The sequence below is a fragment of the Triticum urartu genome, chromosome 7 (genome assembly GCF_003073215.2).
Source record: "Triticum urartu cultivar G1812 chromosome 7, Tu2.1, whole genome shotgun sequence".
In the NCBI taxonomy this organism is placed as follows: Eukaryota; Viridiplantae; Streptophyta; class Magnoliopsida; order Poales; family Poaceae; genus Triticum; species Triticum urartu.
In genome coordinates, this window is record NC_053028.1 from 553,341,375 (window position 1) to 553,352,801 (window position 11,427).

Here is an 11,427-nt window from a genome sequence, read left to right on the forward strand (position 1 = left end):
ATGTCTCGACCATTTCGAGACTCCTCGTCATGTCCGTGATCACATCCGGGACACCGAACAAACTTCGATACATCAAAATGCATAAACTCATAATATAACTGTCATCGAAACCTTAAGCGTGCGGACCCTACGGGTTCGAGAACAATGTAGACCTGACCGAGACACGTCTCCGGTCAATAACCAATAGCGGAACCTGGATGCTCATATTGGCTCCTACATATTCTACGAAGATCTTTTATCGGTCAGACCGCATAACAACATACGTTGTTCCCTTTGTCATTGGTATGTTACTTGCCCGAGATTCGATCGTCGGTATCTCAATACCTAGTTCAATCTCGTTACCGGCAAGTCTCTTTACTCGTTCCGTAATACATCATCTCACAACTAACTCATTAGTTGCAATGCTTGCAAGGCTTATGTGATGTGCATTACCGAGAGGGCCCAGAGATACCTCTCCGACAATCGGAGTGACAAATCCTAATCTCGAAATACGCAACCCAACATGTACCTTTGGAGACACCTGTAGAGCACCTTTATAATCACCCAGTTACGTTGTGACGTTTGGTAGCACACAAAGTGTTCCTCCGGCAAACGGGAGTTGCATAATCTCATAGTCATAGGAACATGTATAAGTCATGAAGAAAGCAATAGCAACATACTAAACGATCGGGTGCTAAGCTAATGGAATGGGTCATGTCAATCAGATCATTCACCTAATGATGTGATCTCGTTAATCAAATAACAACTCTTTGTCCATGGTTAGGAAACATAACCATCTTTGATTAACGAGCTAGTCAAGTAGAGGCATACTAGTGACACTCTATTTGTCTATGTATTCACACATGTATTACGTTTCCAGTTAATACAATTCTAGCATGAATAATAAAAATTTATCATGATATAAGGAAATAAATAATAGCTTTATTATTGCCTCTAGGGCATATTTCCTTCAATTACACCTAGTACTTGATACTGAGAAGCTTTATACCCCATCACATCATACCTAGCCTGATCGGCTATATCATTATCGAGCTAATTTTAACTGTGCTACCCGGTCCTTCTACCCAGAGCACAACTACCGACGATGAAGTAAGCTTATGTCGATCTTCCTCATCTTATCATTTCACCTCAAACAACAAGCTTGATTTCGAGGTTGTGTCGCATCCGTGGTTCCAATAACCTTTCTCTTCATCATTCCTCTTGCTTGATGTCGTCGCTGTTCGATGGCCTCTTCATAGTACCTCGACAAAACCTGTCGTGATCATCATCAACACTCTGAGCTTTTCCAGGATATCAATAGAATTCATGATGAGAAATACAATCCTCCCCCTCGATGATTTATGTTATCATCACAACATTCTTTCCTTTCCCAACACAAACTTGTTCATTTAATTTTGGAAATACATCCTTTTTGGCATGTCGGTGGATTGTTGCTAAGCCCGTCGGCCACACCCTCATCTTTTCCCTCCTAAAATTGTATGACTTATTTCCTAAGTTGTTCCGATGGATCCTTGGTGTATCCAAAGCCTGACCTTGCTTCAAACCATGTCAATGTTATCTCGAAGCATGTCTGTGGTAATCCAATCTCCAATTAGAACATTTGAAGCATGATACTAAATCTTCTTTATCAATTATCCAAACACCGTTGTATGGGCAACGTCGTGAAATTCCTTTCCCCTTCACTAAATGGTTTTATACTTCTATCCTGTCATGGATACCATGCTCTGCTTGTCCTTGGGAAGGATATACCCCTGAAGTATGTGTTTAAACACATTTTCCTTTCCATTGTTCTGATTAATATATTGATCATATTTTTCCTTTCCATTCTTTTTTTTAACCTTTTCGGTAAACTAACTTATCTCAGTAGAGATAATTTCCTGCTTAGGTAAGCACCTCAATGTACAACTCTGTGAGTAAAGACCATGTTACTATTGTTGATGACATTTCGGTAGCCACCGATGGACGAGAACCTTGCCTAATGGCCCGCCTCGTTCAACGAGCAGGAAAATGGTTCTCTTTGTCCCTCGCCCTTGGTACTGACGTTGTTGGCCGACATAACTGACAGGCTACCCATTGACATGCCTTGCTTTCATGACCGTGCAAGATGTCATCGCTCCTTCTATTTTAACCCACATGGTGGGCCCATAACCCACAGGTCCACATGATCGAAACCTGACTCTCCTGTATATCTTTGATTCCGAAATATTCTTGCATTTGGCTTCGTATCTTGTCACGAGCCACCTTTCAAGAGATGATCTGTTCCCGATGCTCTGAACCCCTTCCTCACACTTTGTTCAGGTATCAATCGTTTGTCTATTCGCTTGAAACTTCCTATGGTACCTTCATACTTTCTCTCGATGTTAATTAAGTTTCAACTCGAGAGATACTTCTGCCTCATTCCCTGAATTGTTCACCAGACAATTAACCCTATATGGGTCAGTTCTCCCGAAGTTACTCTTTACTTCCGCACTTAAATCTCGGGACGAGATTTCTTGTAGTGGAGGAGATTTGTAACACCCCCAGTGTTACGCTACAGTAATCCCTTGTTAATGGTGCCATGTCATCATGTTACTGTTGCTAACCTTCACTTGATCCAAATCACCATTCAAATTCAAATCCAATCTAAGGTCAAAATTCAAATTTGTCAAACTTCAAATTAAAAATGTTCAAGGTGTGGCAAATAATCCCTAGATATTTTTCATATTGGAAACAACCTCTTTTGGATTCCCAAAGTGCCCCTGGAAATTATTTAGTGGTCCAACAGCATTTAAAATTGGCCTTTTCAATTTCTATAAATGGTTAGACATCTCCTTTTCACTCCATACTTTTTGTTTCCATCTCATTATATCGTGCTAGAATTATGTGCCAAGTTTTGTTCAAAACAAAACCCAAGGTACTAAAAAATGCAAAACAGGTCAATAAAAAGAAAAATAGTAAAGGAAGGCTAAAAAAAAGAGGAAAAAAAGATCCCACTGTGCACTGGGCCAAGTGCACAGTGGCGGCCTAGCCTGCCTTCCCCTGTTGTCTTCTTCCTTGCTACAAAGAAGCAGGGGAGGTGGCGGCCATCCACCGGCCAGGGCGTCACCGTGTCGGCCATCCGCCGCTCCCCGGCGAGGATAAGGCACGCCCCGGCTCTCTCCCCCTCCTAACCCTAGCGCCCACTCTCCCCTCTCCTTCTCCCTGGAGCTCGCCCACCCCTCCACTCTCTCTGCCGAGCACAACCGAGCGTGGCCGCCGCCACATCTCCGTCGACCCCGCGGCCACCGAGCCCTTCCGACCCCGCCGATCTGTCCGGGAGCCCCAGCGCCGTCGACCCCTTTGTCTGGTGTCGTTGGATCAAGTCTGTGGGATCGAAAGTATGTCTAGAGGGGGGGTGATTAGACTACTTGACCAAATAAAAACTTAACCTTTTCCCAATTTTAGTTCTTGACAGATTTTAGCTATTTTAGGACAAGTCAAGTAATCATCACACAATTCAAGCAAGCATGCAAAGAGTAAATTGGCAGCGGAAAGTAAAGCATGCAACTTGCAAGAATATAAAGGGAAGGTTTTGGAGAATTCAAACGCTATTGGAGACACGGATGTTTTTCCCGTGGTTCGGATAGGTGGTGCTATCCTACATCCACGTTGATGGAGACTTCAACCCACGAAGGGTAACGGTTGCGCGAGTCCACACAGGGCTCCACCCAAGGGCAACGGTTGCGCGAGTCCACGGAGGGCTCCACCCACGAAGGGTCCACGAAGAAGCAACCACCCACAAAGGGTCCACGAAGTAGCAACCTTGTCTATCCCACCATGGCCATCGCCCACGAAGGACTTGCCTCACTAGCGGTAGATCTTCACGAAGTAGGCGATCTCCTTGCCCTTACAAACTCCTTGGTTCACTCCACAATCTTGTCGGAGGCTCCCAAGTGACACCTAGCCAATCTAGGAGACACCACTCTCCAAGAAGTAACAAATGGTGTGTAGGTAATAAACTCCTTGCTCTTGTGCTTCAAATGATAGTCTCCCCAACACTCAACTCTCTCTCATAGGATTTGGATTTGGTGGAAAGAAGATTTGAGTGGAAAGCAACTTGGGAAGGCTAGAGGAATGGAATGTCTTGATCTCAACACATGAGTAGGTGGTTCTCTCTCAGAACAAATGAGTTGGAATGATGTGTGTGTTCTGATGGCTCTCTCTTCAAATGAGAAAGAGGTGGAGGGGTATATAGCCTCCACACAAAATCCAACCGTTACACAGTTTTCCAATCTCGGTGGGACCGAATCATAAAACTCGGTCGGACCGAAAATGTAAACCTAGTGACCGTTAGGAATTTCGGTGGGACTGACATGCAACTCGGTGGGACCGATTCGGTTAGGGTTTGGGCATAACGTAATCTCGGTGAGACCGATTACACAAACTCGGTGAGACCGAGTTTGGTAATTAGCTAACCAGAGAGTTGGTCAGGCAAAATCGGTGGGACCGATTTGCTCTTTCGGTGGGACCGAGTGGAACTCAGTGAGACCGAAAAGTTACAAAGGGGAAACACTGAGTTTACATTGCAATCTTGGTGGGACCGATTCGCTCTTTCGGTGGGACCGAAAAGTTACGAAAGGGAAACAGAGAGATTGCAACCCCATCTCGGTGGGACCGAAAACCTTATCGGTAGAACCGAATTGCTAGGGTTTTGGCAGTGGCTAATGACAAGTGAAACTCGGTGGTGCCGGATAGGAAAAATCGGTAGGACCGAGTTTGGCTTAGAGTTTAGGTCATATGTGGATATGGGAAAGTAGTTGAGGGTTTTGGAGCATATCACTAAGCACATGAAGCAAGAGGCTCATTAAGCAACACCTCATCCCTCCTTAATAGTATTGGCTTTTCCTATGGACTCAATGTGATCTTGGATCACTAAAATATGAAGTGAAGAGTCTTGAGCTTTTGAGCTTGAGCCAATCCATTGTCCTTAGCATTTTGAGGGTTCCACTTTCATATCCATGCCATGCCAATCATTGAGCTTTCCTGAAATAATCATCTTGGAATAGCATTAGCTCAATGAGCTATATGTTGTTATGAATTACCAAAACCACCTAGGGATAGTTGCACTTTCAATCTCCCCCTTTTTGGTAATTGATGACAACATATAGATCAAAGCTTTGACAAATGATAATAAGCATGAAATATATCGTCGCTTTGAGAAGTATGTGATAAGTAAGAGCTCCCCCTAAATTTGTGCATATTTAAAATTTGCTTTGGACTGCAAATGCACAATGAGTTAGAGTCATGGGTTACTCTTCCATGTCACATACATCTTGGTGGAGCGCTCAAAATGATAAGAATGAAATACATGCACTCATCACCAAGAATAGTGAATGATCACAAATGATAGATATAATGATGATATTTAAGCAAGCATTAAGCAAACATTAAGAGTAGCTTATGATCAAACACATGATCATCGATGTCTCACAAATAATGACATAGTATCAAGCACTCAAAAGCAAACAAAGTTCAAAAAACCACTAAATAAAACAAGAGAGAAAAGCAACACTCTCTCTCGAAGCCTATGATCTATACATCTTCTCCCCCTTTGGCAACAAGTTACCAAAAAGTTTCCAGAAAATGCATAGCACTAGATCAACGCTCAGGCTTGATCTTCAGGTGGTGGTGGAGTCCGAATCACTCCAAGGACAAAGGCTTCTGTAGATGCTGAAGTAGTTGCAGGAGTTGGAGCTGAGGTAGACGCTGGAGTTGAGGCTGTAGCTGGTGCTGAGGTGGTGGATCTGGTGTCAGCGACTGGCAGTGCAGACGACCTCGGGCCTCGTGGCACTCTAGAAAAAGCATGAGTTGTGGTCCTGCCTCTCCTCTCATTCATGTCCTCCTGGAGCTGCTCCACTACAGACTGAACTTCTGTTACCTTGACATCCAAGTCATAGAACTTCTGTTCCATGATCCTCTCTAGGCTCTGCTGATTTTTAGTAAGGTTGGCTAGACTCTGCTCAATTCTCAGCGAGGATGCAATCAAGTAACTGAGCTTCTCTTGCTTGGTCTTCAAGAAATAGTCAGATGCCTCCTCTTGAGTAGGCATCCTGGCAGCTTTTTCCTTCTTCGCCTTCTCCTTCTTTGCAAATGCTTGTGCAGACGATGGCTCATTCTCTGTCATCACAACTTCATTGTTCTCAAAATCTGGACGGATGGGCAGGTGTTCCTTATCCAACAAGTATATGCCCGTGCCCATCTTGGAGTTGATGAGCTCCTGAATCTGAGGGGCATATCCACAGCTCCTCTTCTGATCTGCAGCTGTCCTCTTAATGGTTTCCACAATGAGACTCATGACCTTGAATTTCGGAGGCACGTCAAAGACATGAAGCAAGTTGATCGCGTGACCTCTGATCATCTTGTGATCTCCAGATTTGGGCAGAAGGGTGTGCCTAAGGATCCAGTTGATCGTAGGCAATCCTGAGAGCAGATAGTGCACTGACCCAAACTTGAATGTGTCAAGAGCTTCATTGGGAATTTCCTTATACATGTTGGACATGGAGTTATGGTCCATCTTCTTCTTGGCATAGATATCCAAGTCCTCATCTTGCTCTTCTGGGGCATTGATGATCTGTGCCCACTCAGCCACTGTAGATTGGTACCTTGTACCCTCAGACATCCATGTAATTCTTCCATCCGGATAAAAGTGAGCTGTGGAGTAGAACTGCATGATGAGTTCCTCGTTCCACTTTGTGAGCTTCTGCCCAATGAAGTCCTCTACTCCACACGCTCTGAAGCTGTCCTGAACTCCTGGGAAGTACTCCTCATTCTCCTTGATGTAGGTCCAGTCGACCCATCTCATGTCACAAACGATTGGCTTCTTGTCAAGAAAAACAGTCTCATAAAAGTCTTGTTGCTCCTTTGTATGAAACCTGTAATCCATGGCAGTCCTTCTCCTAGAAGCATACGGGTCTGCTTCTCTCCACTTTCTCAGCCCTGAGTCTCTCCTGAGCTTCATGTCCTCAGCCACAGGATGAGCATCGTTGTGGTCTGGGATCTTGGGCTTTAGCTTCCGGAGGACATTCTCTTCCTCTTCTTCAATAGCTTCAGGCACTGGGGCCTTGTTCTTTTCTGCAGCAGGTATACTCCTTGTGTTCCTCTTTGGTGCTATCTTAGGCTTAGGTGCAGCCTTAGGAGCTTCCTTGGGCTTGGATGCAGCTCCCCCTGACCTTATGGCATCTCCCATAAGTTTGGCTGCCTTGGGTGCTGGTGCAGCAACCTCTTCTTCCTCCTCCTCCTCTACCATGATGGAGGCTCTCCCAAGCACTTTGGCTACAGTCTTCTTTACTCTCTCCTTCCTCTTTTTGCTTTCAGCAGCAATGGGCTCAATGGGAGCAGGTGCAGGCTTCTCGGTTGAGGCTCTAGCCTTTGACATTGGCTGCCTCCCTGCTGGCCTCTTAATTTTCAGGCCTGGCTTTGAGCCTTGAGCTGGCTCAACCCTTTTGGAAGTGGCCTCTTCCTCTGCCACATAGTCTTCATCCTCAGAATCAGATGTTCTCTTCTTTCTTTGACGTGTGGCAGCCTTAGGCAGATTGCTGGGTGTGCTCCTGCTGCCATCATCAGAAGAACTTGAGGGGCTAGTGCCCTCACTCATCACAACTTGCTGCTCTGAGAGGTTTTGGCTGTCACTTTGATCAGACATGTTGCTCACTGACTGCTGACCCTGTGAATAGATTATGGATAAGATAGAGTGGATGAGCATCACAAAAAGCAGAGATTTTTGCAAAAGAATAATCCAAAAACTTGGTTTTAGTTTTCCACAGAAAGCATCTCGGATCTACCGATTTTCAAACTCGGTGACACCGAAGCAGTTTTGGCACCAGAACTGGTGAACTCGGTCAGACCGAGTCACAGTTCGGTGGCACCGAGACTGCTAGGGTTTCACAGAATTCCAAAATCGGTCGCACCGAAAAGTTATTCTCGGTCAGACCGAGTTTAACTTGTGCAATGGCAAAAGCCAGATCGGTGGGACCGAGTTTTTCAACTCGGTGGGTCCGAGATGGTTTCGGCGGAAACCTAACCCTAAAATTTTCGAATTAAACCTAATCTACGAGCGTTTTGACTGGATAGAAGTTTATCAATCGTGGCAAGATTCATGATGATCACAATGTGCTAGGAATCAGATTGAGGAATAGCACAATGATCAATTCCATACCCTAGTTTGGCGTGGACTTGCTACGGCGGCAACGGCGGGGCAGAAATCCGTTGACGGCGGCGAAGACCAGCGACTGGAGGCTGCTGGCGGTGAGGAGACGATCCGGAGACCTCGGGGGCAGAGCAGGCTATCGCGCGGGCGAGGAGGTTTCGGAGAAATTTCCAAAATTCTGCCCGTCACTATATATAGCCCGACCCTGTCGGTGTGACTGAGTGGAACGACTCGGTGGCACCGAGATGCAAAATTGTGTGCAGTTATTGCAACTCGGTGTGACCGAAAAGTTCAAATCGGTTGCACCGAGATCGAAAACCTAGATCAACTTAATGAACTCGGTAGGACCGAAATGGAGTATCGGTCAGACCGAGATTCATAAAGAGGTTTTGGAAGTTTAAGTCTATGACGAATCGGGGACTCCGAGTGCTCCTCACACAGAGTGGTTCGAATCTGACTTGATCAAATTTTGTGATGCAGCATGAATAGAGTTTGAGACGAGAAAAGCATAGATAGCTAGAGGAGGTTGTTAGGCATTCTTGTCCATCCACTTGGCAAAAGAAGATAAAGCCAAACATCAAAGCAACAAGTGGATGTCCTCGAATGAGTAAAATATGCAATCAGCATGCTCACACAATGAGATGGCAAATGAAATATGTGGCAAAGCATGCACAACCAATTCTAGCATCTATCAAGCAATTTGCGATGACTAGGTCATCTATATATGAGTATATTGACTTAGGACTCAAGTGAGAACACTTGATCGTAGGTCATACTCATCGTTTAAGCTCAAGTGGGGTTACCACTTTTACATAAAGCATTGCTTTGTTCACATCTTTAGAGTTGCTTTAGCTCAAGTCTTAGAGTAAAGCTCCCCCTAGATGTGATATCCCCCCTAAGAGGGATGAACTAACCTTGGGTTTTGTCGATGATGACTTCATGTAGATATTGAAGATGTGGATGCTCAATGTTGATGTAGATCTCTTGGAGCTATCCTTTTGAGTGAATTGCACTTTCAATACCTACATGGGTTAGTCCCACAAGGAACAAACAAGGATATCCATAGACATAGAGTGATGCACACAAAAGATGATGTCCATGAAAACTTTAGGTTACCTTGTCCCTTGTCTTACCAACAAGAGGGTTTGTGACTCCTTGAACTAGTGCAAGATGTGGAAGTTGATTGCACTTGTTCTTGCCAAAATGATAAGAGTGAAGTATGTTGGCGGAGTCACCCTCAAGAACTCTCTAGTTCTTCTTCTTTTGGATCCACATCATCTTGATGGGAATCCTTGGAGTTGTAGTCGTACTTGATGAAGTGGAACTTGAAGTAGTCTTGGGAATCCACTTGACTAAGGTCTTAGGAGCTTCTTCAAATGCATCAATTTCCTCTTGAAGCTTGTCCTTGCCTTTTTGCTCGTAGTATTGTGGTGGAAGATCATCTTGAGCTTGTGTCCCTTTGAAAAACTTCTCTTGTTGAGGGACAAACTTCGTCTTGGGGTATTGATCTTCTTCCCATTCAACTCCATTGGCATTGAACTTTCGTTCAAAACCAACACCTTGATTCTTCCGGTGCATTCCTTGCTTGCGCACAATTTCCTCGAATTGCTTACTCCCGGCAAGGCTTTTGTACACTCCTTTCTCTATAATTCCCTTCAATAAGCTATTTTCTTGCTCAAGTGTAACTTGGCTAAGAGAATCATTAGTGGAATCAAGAGAACTACTAGAAGCAACAATATTGGATTTAGCATGATCATTGTTACTCCTAGCGGAAGAATCTTTCTTGTTAGACTTGACTTGAGGCATGTAAGTGGATAAGAGTAAACGCTTGGCAATGTAATAAGAACTTTTCTTGCGGAGATCATCATTGATTGCCTTTAAGAACTCATGCTCTTGCTCAAGATTGAGCTTTTCAAAGCGTAGTTTCTCATGAGCTCTTAAAAGTTCTCGATGATCTTCGAAGATAGTGTCATGAGCTAACTTAAGAGTTTTTAGTTCTTTAGTTAGGGCCTCAATCTTCTCCTTATCATTGTCACTCGTTTTATCTTGATTAGCATGATTAATTGGTCTTTCATAATAGTATTCATCACTAGAGTTGTCACCAATCAAATCATCTCCTGACAAGTCATCCTCATCACTATTGAAATCAACATACTCGGGGTGTGTTACCTTAGGACCTTTGGCCATGAAGCATCTTCCAATTCCTTCATTTGGTGAGTCAAATATGTCGTAGGAGTTGGTTGACACAAGTGCTAGACCGGCAACACCTTCATCTTGAGTATCTTCGGAGTCGGAGTGATAACTTCTCTCGGAGTGGCTGTTGGAGTCGGATCCGGATACCCATTCACCAACATGAGCTTGATGTCTTCGTCTTGTGTAGCTCCTTGATGATTTTTTCTTCCTTTCCGAGTCCTTGCTTCTCCGTGAGTATCTTCGTTCATAAAGATCATCTCTACTCCTTCTCTCTCTTGGTGGTGATCCTTTGCTTCTTCTTTTTGGAGAATCTTCTCTTCTCTTGTAGGGAGCCGTACACTCGTTGGAATAGTGTCCGGGTCTTCCACAACTGTAACAGTTTCGCTCTCGACTAGAAGATCTTTTGTCATTGTAGGACCTTGATTTGGAGCTTCTATCTTTGCTTCTACTCTTGTAGAACTTGTTGAAGTTCTTCACCATTAAGCTCAATTCTTCATTGAAGTCTTGTTTCTCACTTGATGATGTAGGGGCTTCACATGAGGCTTTATAGGCACCACTTGATTTGTTGTGAAGTTCCTCTTTATCCTTAAGTGACATCTCATGAGCAACAATTCTTCCAATCACTTCCGTTGGCTTGAGATCTTTGTAATTGGGCATCATTTGGATCAATGTGCACACGGTATCATATTTTCCATCCAAGGCTCTTAGGATCTTCTTGATGATGAATTTATCGGTCATCTCTTCACTTCCTAAGCCGGCAATCTCATTAGTGATGAGAGCAAGCCTAGAGTACATTTCAGCGACACCTTCGCCATCCTTCATCTTGAACTTGTCAAGTTGTCTTTGAAGCACATCCAACTTGGATTCCTTGACTGAGTCGGTACCTTCGTGCATATCAATCAAAGTATCCCAAATTTCCTTTGCATTCTCAAGGCGGCTGGTTTTGTTGAATTCTTTGGGGCACAATCCGTTGAAGAGAATATCACAAGCTTGAGCATTGTATTGCAACATCTTCAACTCTTCCGCGGTAGCTTCACGGTTTGGTTCTCTCCCTTCAAAGAAGTCACCTT